The following is a 10,807-nucleotide window of genomic DNA, read 5'->3' as shown; positions in this document are numbered from 1 at the left end:
GTTAATTTATTTTAAAAAAAAAAAAAATCTAAAAGCAGTTCTCTTTCAGGCACCAAGGCACTTTTCAGATTTCTGGTTATGGTGCAAAGCTCTTCAGTATGCCCATATTACTGTTCTTGAAACACTCTAGTGTATTTGTATTTTCAAATGATTTAAAGATTGCCACACTATGGCAAGATTATGTATAATAGAAAATTTAGTACCATTTCCTCTGAGTCCATAACTTAACAGTGAACACTTTTAGCACAAATTTAAAAATAAAAATAATTTTCTACACTGAAGTTAGACTTGCGATGCAAAGTTAGAAGGAATAATTTGTTGTCTGAATTATACCTTATTGTCTGTAAGTGAAAGAAAATAACCTGAAGTCTTGTTTCATGAAGGATTTTGCAAATGAGGTTTGCAGAGATAACTTAGGGCCTGTACTGATCAATTTTGAGGATTTGTTATATTAGTGGTGTTAGTAAACCTTCCATTTGTTTTACGCACGCGGATGTGATTATCTACCTTTCAGGCTCTCTATTCCCAAGTATCAGCATTTGTTCCTTTGCTGATGGAACTACAAGGAACTACTGTTGTAGTTTTGAAAGACTTACCATTTATTGTCATCTTCCTGTAGCACTGGTATACCCTAACGTAAAACCTATTTCAGTGTCCTGTATGCATAGATAATTTGAAAGGAGCAATGCAAGGATTCTTTAAAGGGCTGGGGTGGATGGAGGAAAAGAGGGGAAGGAGAGGAGGAGGCAGTGCCTGTTTCAGAAAAGATGGAGAAAAACACCACGTTGTCTCTTCCTGTATACCACATGTGCTTAAATGATGCCTTAATTCAGGGCGTAAGTATTTGTTCTGTGCTTACTAAAATGCAATTTCATGATTGGCTTGTGCCAATCTGAGTATGCTGTGCTGCCAAAAGAGCACGCCCCACTTTCGCTGCTCGTGTCCCTGCATTCCCGTCCCTTCCCTTAAACTGGCACTTGTGATTGCGCAGACGTGTCGGATATCACTGATTTCCAAGGTTCATTTCATGAGGGCTGGTGCCGATAGGATGGAGCCAGGGAGCATTCATAGCGAGGGACAGGAGAGGAGGAGTGTCTTTTTACTGTGGCTTACGCGTATTCTGAAGTTGCATTTAACAGCCTAGCTTGTCTCCTGTTAATCTCAAAGTGTTCTTAGGTGGTGTTTAATGAAGTGCGTAAATGGTTCTGCTTCCTAATTTGGGATGCTAAATAGCAAATTAGTGTTTATAATGTCAGTGCATGTATCCTTTTATTAATTAAAGAACAAAATAGAGATAACATTGAAGAAACATTTAAACAGCAAGTTTCCACTTTTCAAGCAGACTTGTGAATGTACAATTTTTTGAAAGTGATATTAGGACAATCCACTAGTTTGGGGGAAAACATCTGTAATTTCTTCAGTCTTTTATGGCTTTAGTACTAATGTGTTTTCATTGTAACAAATTCTTTAATGAGAAGATCATGCTGCACTTCTTGAAGATAAGCCTATTTGAGACAGCATTTTATGAAACCTGGGAAAAGCAGATTACAATTTAATTAGAGTTAGGACTCCAGCCTGGCCCCAAAAGTCAGAGATTCTAAGTTTTTTCGCAATACCAGCATCATCTTTCTAAGGCTTCTCCTTGACAGACTTCTCCCATCGGAAGTTAGTGCTGCATATTGCTGGAGAATTTCAGTTTTGTCTTTGGGAAGGTATCTTGGAAGTCTTCATTCATTTCTTCCTGGAGTTTCTATCAGCCCAGGTCCAGCAGACGGTTTTAGCGGAGTTCGACAAGAGTATTTGGGTGGCACAAAAAGGCTCGCTTCCCTTTGAAGTGCAGCGTTGTGGGGGGCTAATACTGTGTCCTTTGGACTGGGCAACTGGCCTTTAATGTGAGCGTCACCTGAAGCTTTTCTGGGTTACGGTAAAGGAATAGGACATAGTAAAGGTAGTATACCTCTTCATTGTGTTATTACTTGAACTAAATCTTTGGATTTCAGGAAATAAGTTTTTGCTAATGATAAGCCAGTTTTGCACACTACAGTTGTAAGGCAATGTGGGGAGGGCTCTGTAATGGATAACGGGTGTGTATGAATAACATCTTTGCACTTATATTTGGTCCTTAACTCTTGTCTTTTCCCTCCCCATGAACCTGTATGAAGACCGTACAAGCCTTTCCCAGTGTGTGTGTTTCAAGTTGGGAAATAGGCTGCAGTTGTGTGTTCCAGCATTACCTAAGGAAAAATACAACCTTTAATGGAGTGTGCTTTTCTGCATTGAAATACTGATTGATAAATTAACTGTGAATTTCATTTCACTATGTTATACTGCATTTATGGCCAACGCTGTTCTTGTTGGTACATTAATTCTTCCGTAATTGTGCCTGCCTGTACATAGTTTTGCTTTGTTCATAATGCATCTGCCATAAATCTACCATAGGAAACTTTATGCGAAAATAGCGCCTGCTAACTTTTTCTTACTCTAGCTTAACTTCATACCTGTACGTCATGTGAAACAGGAGAGAATTTTGACATAAAATGAAGTAGGTTTTATTATACCCTGTAATACCCCTCGTTCATCATTCTAAGATTTGTGCTGTGCCGTTACTTCATACTGTAAACCTGGATTTGTAAGTATCAGAAAAACGCAATTTTAAGAGGAACTGACTTTTTGTCCTGAGAGATCAGTGCATACTGTTTACTTCTTTTTTTATCAAAGAAGGAAGAAGGTATTACTGTTATATGAATAATCTGATCCTTTGTTGCCACACATTGCTGCTGTAATTTGTGATATTCATGACCTGATCCATATTGAAGTGCCTCTGGCACACTTGCAAGGAAGCAAGGTTAGAGTTAACAAAAAGGGCTTTATTTTCTATAAATGATTTTATAAGGGAAATGAGCTTCCTATTATAAATTTAAATGAAATTCCTATTATATTAAAGGAAAGAATCCTACCAGAGATTTTAATACCTCAGTCAAGATGTCTAGCTACTCAATTAAAAAAAGAAAGCTAGTATTTGTTAGAAAAAAAAATAATTGTTAGGTTCTGCTGTTACAGAACAGGTTTGGCTTTAGTGATGCTTTATGGAGATGGGAGTTGTTTGTTGTTTGGGTTTTTTTTTAATACAGCCAGACTAAAATACTTATTTAGTCATGTCAAAGTTGAACTATAAGTAGAAGGAATTTAAGGTTGCATTTGGTTAGCTATTGAGCATGACTGTCAAAAGAAGGTACAGTCTCCCTGTGGGAGGTCACTTCTTTGCGCTGTATGTTTGATGCTGTATCTGATAGATTACTACGATGCTGCTTTGTTGTTTTAAGCATAGATTATTGTCCTTCTGGAAGTTTTAAGTAGCAATAAATGTAACTTTTTTTTATTTAGTGAAATTCTAAAGATAATTCAGCTTCACGCTTCCAGAATTTGTAGACCTTTAAAAAAATAAAGCTAAGTGCAGGTCATTGTTAATACCATCTTGATGCAAAGCCTCAAAGGGGTGAGAATGTTCTGATTGGGAACATTCTGTATTAGCTGTAGCCTCACTGTGCATTAGCTGCATTCGTAACTCTTGAGAAACCCAAACTTGGACTGTTTCTGAAAGGGAAAGTAAGGTTGTGTCACATGGAGCTATACTGAGGATTATTTCAATATTCCATCTTCTGGTGTGAAAATGGCCACTCTTCAGAAAGGTACAAAGATGAAACTTGTGCTTCTTCAGAATGAGGTGGTAGTTTCCTCACTATTCTTGCAAATATTTGTCATTCTGTGCATGCCTTTAGTCTTAGATTGATGAAGTCATAACATCAATTGCTTAGACTTTATTGGTGTCATTTTTTTTTTCATCGTAACAGTGTGGAACTGTGAAGTGATTCATACAACACTGAGGCAATAAAAATGTTATGAAGTGCAATCATTGCATGTTTCATGCTCAGTAGCTAATTTTAATTTCACCATCTTGGACACTTTTTCATCCCCTCAGGCTTCCTAAGTAGGAAAGGAGAATCATTTGCACTTGGAACCCAGGAACAGTGATTCAAAAAGGAATTAATTTGCTTGGCTGTTCATTTGCTTTACTTCTGCAATTATTTCTGCTGTTTGTGTTTGAACAATAACTTTCATTCTATGCATCAGATACCCACGTGTTCAGTCCTCCAGTGAAATTACAGTCCTGTGGTTGTGACGTCATTTGTTTATCGTAAAAATGAAAATACCTCACCTGTGACATCAGGCGAAGTTCCATTATGTCTGGATCAGAACAGAGGTGAAAGTGAGTCTGGGAGGAGAGGAAGAAGTTGAGCCTAAAGGATTTTTTTTCTGTGCTGCCTTCTGACTAGAAAACTTCCAACGAAGGAAATTTTCCTCCACATCTAGCAGAATAGCAACGTTATGTTCCTTGTTTATTGATAGTAAAACCTTAATGGAACTAAACTCTTTATTATATAGTTTTAATGAATCGGGTTACCTACTTTCATATTAAATTTTAGTCTTTAGTGATTTGAAATTAAAGAGTCACAGAAAATTTACTGAACACCCAAGGGAGGGAGAGGCTGGGGGTGCCTTGGCTTTTATTGTAGTATAACAATTGCTAGAAGTCCTGTGAAATACAAGATAAGAAATTATGCTTGTTGGTGCTTGTGTATCCTTTATAGTTAGCATGAGCTTTCACGCTTTTGGAGTGGAGAAAGATGTTGGTTTCATGGGATCGGCTGATTATCAGAAGAATTGCCTGTGAAACACCCTTTGGTGTTCACCCTAATGAATGTGAAGGATGTACTGGGACAGCAGTAGAGGGAATATTTCTGATCGTGCCATATCACACTGGTACCAGCTCCTTCCACATGAGACTCGGATGAATGAAAAAGCTTACATGGGAGAGTTTCATATTCTTTCTTTCATAGTCAAATATATCTTTAAAGTCTTCCCAAATGTTTATAGAAATCTTACTGAACTGTAGTTTAGTTTTTTAAAAAATAATGTATTCTCCTGTGTTTTCCATTTTTCTTGTGTTAGCAGAATAGAAGTTTAATGGGAGACATCTTTCTCAATGTTTAAGTTGGGATATCAGCCCACTGATAGTTGAAAATAGTCCATTTTGATGCACCATATTCTTCCCTTTCCATACAGAGTCCTGTGCAGGATTTATGGAGGTGCCTTGTAAAGAATAATTATCAAAATAAGCAGGATTGGAGGTGGATGGGGCAAAGCACCTGTCTCCAAGTTAGTGTTCTGTGTTTCCATTTCTTGAAGTGTCTTGGATTATGAAAAACTAAAACTCCTGAAAGTAGGATTCTCCATTTTTTTTTCCTGCACTGTATATTAAAATGCCTTGGCATTTGCTGGTTTCTTTGTGTTTGCAAGGACTCTTTCATCCTTCTAGAACCAATGTACATTGTAAGTTCTGCATTTCACTGCACATCCTTACAGGAATAAGCAATTGAGGATGCAGAATTTGGGGCTAAGCAGGGGTGAAGGTGATGTTGTAGCACCACCTCTGCTTTGGAGCACAGTGCAAGGAACCACCTTCCTTGTTAGGATAGGGTAGGACAACCTAGAGGGTGTCTCTTCTTTAGGTAGAGTCCCCTAAAGGCAACTCATCCAACAAAGATTGTTTATTGCCACATCGGTAAATACGTGCAACTTCCACTCTGGCTTTCCTAAACTTAAAAAGTAACTGAGATCCACTCAGCAGCAGCCAAATGCAGAGGAGGACCCTATGTCTGATGGTACAGGAAGCCTAGGAACAGGTTGTGGAGGGGTCGCGTAGGCCTTTTCACCTTCCCACAGAGAATTAATACGTGCAGTTTAGATGAAGTCAGTAGCCAAATAGCAAAATCTCAAGCAGTTTGACTGGCATTTAAGGTTTCAATCAGTGAGAAGTTTTATTAATTAAAGTCCAATCACTCTTACGTGCCAAGAATTTAACCTTTAACAAGTAGAATAACCAGCATTTTCTTCTGCAGCCAGGGGCCTCTATCTAGTGCAGTTACACAGCTGTATGTTTACAGATGTAATGTACTGTTGTTCTGTATAAATCTGTCTATGCCATGTAAATCCACAAATTGATAATTTTCCTGATGTTAGCCAGCCCTGTCTGTTTTCCTGGTCTTCATTTCTGTTCCTTTGGCAAGTGGGAGGCAGTCTTCTGTGCTTGCCTTAAAGGTAAGGAGACGGAAGCATTTCACAATTCGTGCCTTGCAAGTTGTCAGCAGGGTTCTGAAGGGAAATACCTGCTTGTTATTCTTGGAGATAAGTGACACGGAGCTAGAGCGTTTCCTTAGGAGATCTGGTAGTACTGCTGTCACCGGAAGGCAGACTTTGCAGTTCAGGGACTTCACATAGCAGCATTTTCTCTTTTTTTCTTGCTGTGCCAAAGCATAGATTGTAGCAAAGAAAATTTTACTCTTATATGAAAGTCTCGATGAGGTAAGATGGCATAAGCAGATCTTTCAGCAGTACCTCTTAAAAACATTCATTTCTCAAAACAGAGGATCCCCTGCTTTTTCAGAGGCTCAGTGGCCTGGAAGCTTCCCACCTAATTGCAGTGCCTAAGTTGGGATTGTCACTTCCATCGGATGAGCAATGGAAAGCATTAGGCACTTTGACAGATTATACTGATTTATGACTTTAAATTGCCTTCTGGGACTCCCTTTTTCCATTTACTGTATGAAAAACAGCCACCTGTTGATCTCGGAAAGAAAGAGCTATTTCAAAATTCTGTGATCTAAGTACAGTTCTTGAGAAGGATGTTCCTAGCTGTCGAGCTACATGCCTAAAGGTGGGTGGAAAGACTGCAGGCTGTAGCGCGTCTGCTGGCGGGTCATTCGATGAGATGATGTGGTCCCCTGCAGAACACGTCAGAAAGCTTTGCTCGATTGCTCCTTTGAAGAGAAACCTTGGCTGGACCGCAGCACGCTGCTTAGAAAAACAAGCAGTCTTGAAAAAGCATCAAAGTGTTAAATCCATCTTTTCCTTTAGTAGTTTATTCCAGTGGGTAACTACCCCCGCTGCTCAAGTTGTGCCTTATTTCTCTGTGACTTTTTGAGGCTTAACTTCTAATTCCTGGTTCTTGATTTGTCTTTCTTAATATTCTCTTGCCTCAGTATTTCTCCACCTCATGAACATCTCAATGGACTGGGTGTCTTCAGTCTTCCACTACCACACATTTTCTAGGTCGCAACTCATTTTTGTAATATTTTTCCTTTAGGTCTACCCAAATTCATTTTAGTTTTATGGAAATAATTTCTATAGAGGAGTACTTGATATTTTCTTAAATACCGTATTACTTAATGTGATACAATCTCATGTTTTAGAACATATGTCACTTTGTCTTAGAACGTCATATACAATATTTGTAATTTCATTTTGTGGGGCAAACTTAATTTGCCTCTGTAGAAAAAATATATTTAATTGATTCTTGACCAATTGATGTCCTAGTGTAATTCCCTTTTTACTGTATTATTAAATATAGCTCTGTCATGAAAATATTGTTCTTAAAATGAGTATTTCTCTCTGATACACCTTCCTCTTTGACTTGGTACTATACGTGTGCCAACGACGAGACAGAGCATGTTCTTCCTGCTTGCCAAACTGCTTATGCATGTATTCATAGCTCAGCCAGGCAGGTGGGTGACGGTGTCAGACCGGGCTGCAAAGAACAACAGGTGAGCAGAGTTTCAAATAAAAAAACTTAGAAGAAAGGGAAGCCGCTGTCATTTTACTATTGTTAAATTTTGTACCGTCTTCAAGATAGTTATGGTGTTTTCTTGGTTGAAAAAGAACTTACGCATTGCCAAAGAATGGTGAAGAGCTGCTATCATTATGCTGTTACATATGCTCAGAATGAAGGGAGGGTATCCTTAGAGAGAGACAGCATCTTTTGTGGAATTATTCTGGAGCCTCCAGCCAAGCCCCATGAAGGAATCAGACCTGACAGGAGAAGAGCTTGCTATACATCAACCCTTGCTGTGTCTACTCTGATAAATTAAAGGTTGCTTTTGATAGGACTTACACGTATTTTGTTTGACTATGCCTGCTAAATAATTAATATTCTCAGTTAACCTCAGAGACAAAATGAGGAACTGCCAACTTCCTCCACTGAGATGGTTTAATGAAAATTGTTCTTTGCCAGAATTTTGAAGGTCAAAACCGGCTTAAATATGTAAACAGAAATTATATCAAGGCAAAGCAAAAAAAATTGTAATTTTTTTTTAAGAAGTCCCTTCCTTCCTTTGAGAATTTCAAATAGCGTCAGACAAAGTTCTCCTAAATTTCCTTCATCATCTCTCTGAAGATTACCTGTTAATTAACTTAGCCATTTATAAATGTTATGAGATCCTGTTATTGGCTTATTTCTATTTGTAAAGGCATCGGGAAATTTGTGTACTGCACCTTTTGAAAAGTAATTAATGTTTCACTTTTAAATGCCTATTGATATTTTTGTATTTCCTATTGATTTGAAATTAATACCTCTGCTAATTTAAAGCTGACATGCTGGTTCATCCAGGTTTCATTTACAAAGAATGGACAGGACAGCATTGTTGAACCGATCCAGTTAAAATGACGACCCTCACCTGATGAGCTCAAGAAAAAAATACTTGTAATGTACTGCCTAATCTGGGCTTCCTCCCTCTCTGGGGGTGAGCAAAGGTGGCCCTTTCCCACGTGATTTGGGAGGGGCTGTGTAGGTTTTAACTAACTAGAAGCTTAATGATGGGAGGGGTAAGATCAGAGCAGTTCAAGTGCATGTTGTAATACCGAGGGCAGAAACCAGTTGATTCTCTTATGATCCCACCCTGGTGCTGCAGTATTATTAAACACTCTGGGCAAGGCCTTGATGATGTTTTGCAGAGTTATGGGTGACGCAGAAGTTGCTCTCATGGTCTCCCTGCTTACCTGACTGATCTGATCTCCTGTTCTGGAGGTCAGGTAAAACCTGTACCTGAGATACTTCAACTTCATGGTGCAAGATGTTGCCAGTTTTTCATCCTCTTTGGGTAGGGGATTTGCTGTCTCATCGTAATCTGACCTGTGGTGGGATCCACAAAGTACCACTTGATCCACTACCTATGGCAGCTCAGCTAGCTTTGCTAGGGGGAGAAGGGCAACGTTGCTAGTCAAGAGGAGGGCCACTGTGCCCTGCCAACCTCCCATGCTCCACGGGTGAGGGTGCGAGCTTGTTACAACTGACACAATTTGGGTATCTTTCTGTATCGGGTTTGATTTGGATCTTCAGTACTTCCATGGTGTATTATCTACCACTGCACTGTCAGCTTGTAGCGTTTAAGACTCGCCTTATGTGTTTAATATAAAAGTTGATGGTGGTCAAGTTATTGTAACTTGTGTGGCATTAAGAGTGAGGGAGTCTGCAACTGGGGGATAGCCTGCACCGGTCAGGCTATAGAGTTTGGTATATGCACTTATGGGTGGGTTTCTCCCGAGCTGGTACTTTGTGAGAAACTCCTCTAGCCCACTCCTCAGTGAACCTGTGTGGCACTTTCTTCTCCTCGAACGAGGAATATCCAGGCTGGAGATCTTTTGTTGCTGGCTAACAGTTAAACTCTTTTCTTGTCTGGGAAATAAACTTTAGTGGAGCTTTTTTAGCAGAAGGATGTCTTGTTGCCTGGCATTGCCTCTACTCTGCATATGAGAATTACTTATTTGTACTGTCAGGTGCCCCAAATGTAATTACTGGAAGAATCAAATACCATATGATTGAAGGAATTCATATTTGTTATTCAAGGGTTTTCTCGTTATTAAATACTTCAGCAAAATTTCGGTAACCAGTGACCTCTTTTGAGAAGTGACTCATTGCATTTTAAAGGCTTTATAACCAAGTCATCCCTTCTTGTCAGAGACATGGAAGATGAATAGATTGTTCTTGCCTGCGATTTCCAGTCTCAGGGGAAGTCCCTTTTCACTGCCTGTGGTGATGCTCAGCTGCATCACCGCTTTTAATTGCCTCCAGGCTCCTGCAGGACTTTGTGTGTCCCCTCTGGCATGACCTACATCCTTGCAGAACCATGAATCCCTCAGCACTGGTTAATGGAGTCTGAGCTCAGGACAGAAAGTCCTGTTGTTGCTAATCCCTAGCTGTCTCCCAATGCTGTAAGCTATGTGCCAATCTCCTTCTTGTGTCCTTAAATTCATCTAGAGTTATTTTGGCTGTAGAAGGATACGAATGAATTTTTTGTATTAAAGATGATGGTAGAAAATGTGAGTGCTGTCTTGAGCATTATGGGTACTGGGTGTGTTATTACACTGAAAACCAGACAAGGATGTGTTACATAGAGCACAAGTACCTTATCAAATCAGAAATTCATACATCATAATATATATGTATTTTTTCCCTTGAAAGAGGGAATAAACAGTGAAGTAACGATTCCAGCTGTAGCCTGAATTGCATTGCTGCAGGTCAAATCAAAGACAAGTGTATCAATGTGTCAGATAATTCAGTTTAATTTGGAAGGCTTAGGTTAATGGAGGAATAAGATGATATTTAGTGTGAATTAAAGTAAACGCTAGTCTGTTATGGAAAGGAAACATTTATACAATATAAGATCAACTTGTTAATTTTGGGAAGTATAGCACTCTTCTCCAAGAATGTCTGTTCCACTGTTCTGTAGTACTGAAGGTGTATGGACTTTGTCATGCGGGATTGAAGTTACTGGACCCGTACTGTCAAAGGCCCAACGTTACGCAGGTGTATCAGTTCCTGTTTTGCTCTTTCTACACATAATGGTAGACAAGCCTAGAACATTGTTCTTCAGGACTTGATTCCCCCCCCCCCAGCCTCCAGTTTGAATTTACT

General features: G+C 39.3%; 1 protein-coding gene across 1 annotated transcript in view; it reads left to right on the top strand.

Moving 5' to 3' along the window:
- Positions 1-10,807, top strand: part of AGBL4 (ATP/GTP binding protein like 4) — a 974,636-nt gene that overhangs the window by 615,570 nt on the left and 348,259 nt on the right. The window lies entirely within an intron of this gene.

The sequence above is a fragment of the Aptenodytes forsteri genome, unplaced genomic scaffold, assembly GCF_000699145.1.
Source record: "Aptenodytes forsteri isolate BGI_AS27 unplaced genomic scaffold, ASM69914v1 Scaffold119, whole genome shotgun sequence".
Classification (NCBI taxonomy): Eukaryota; Metazoa; Chordata; class Aves; order Sphenisciformes; family Spheniscidae; genus Aptenodytes; species Aptenodytes forsteri.
The sequence above is the reverse complement of the archived record's forward strand: the minus strand, read 5'-3'. Positions and strand labels throughout refer to the sequence as shown.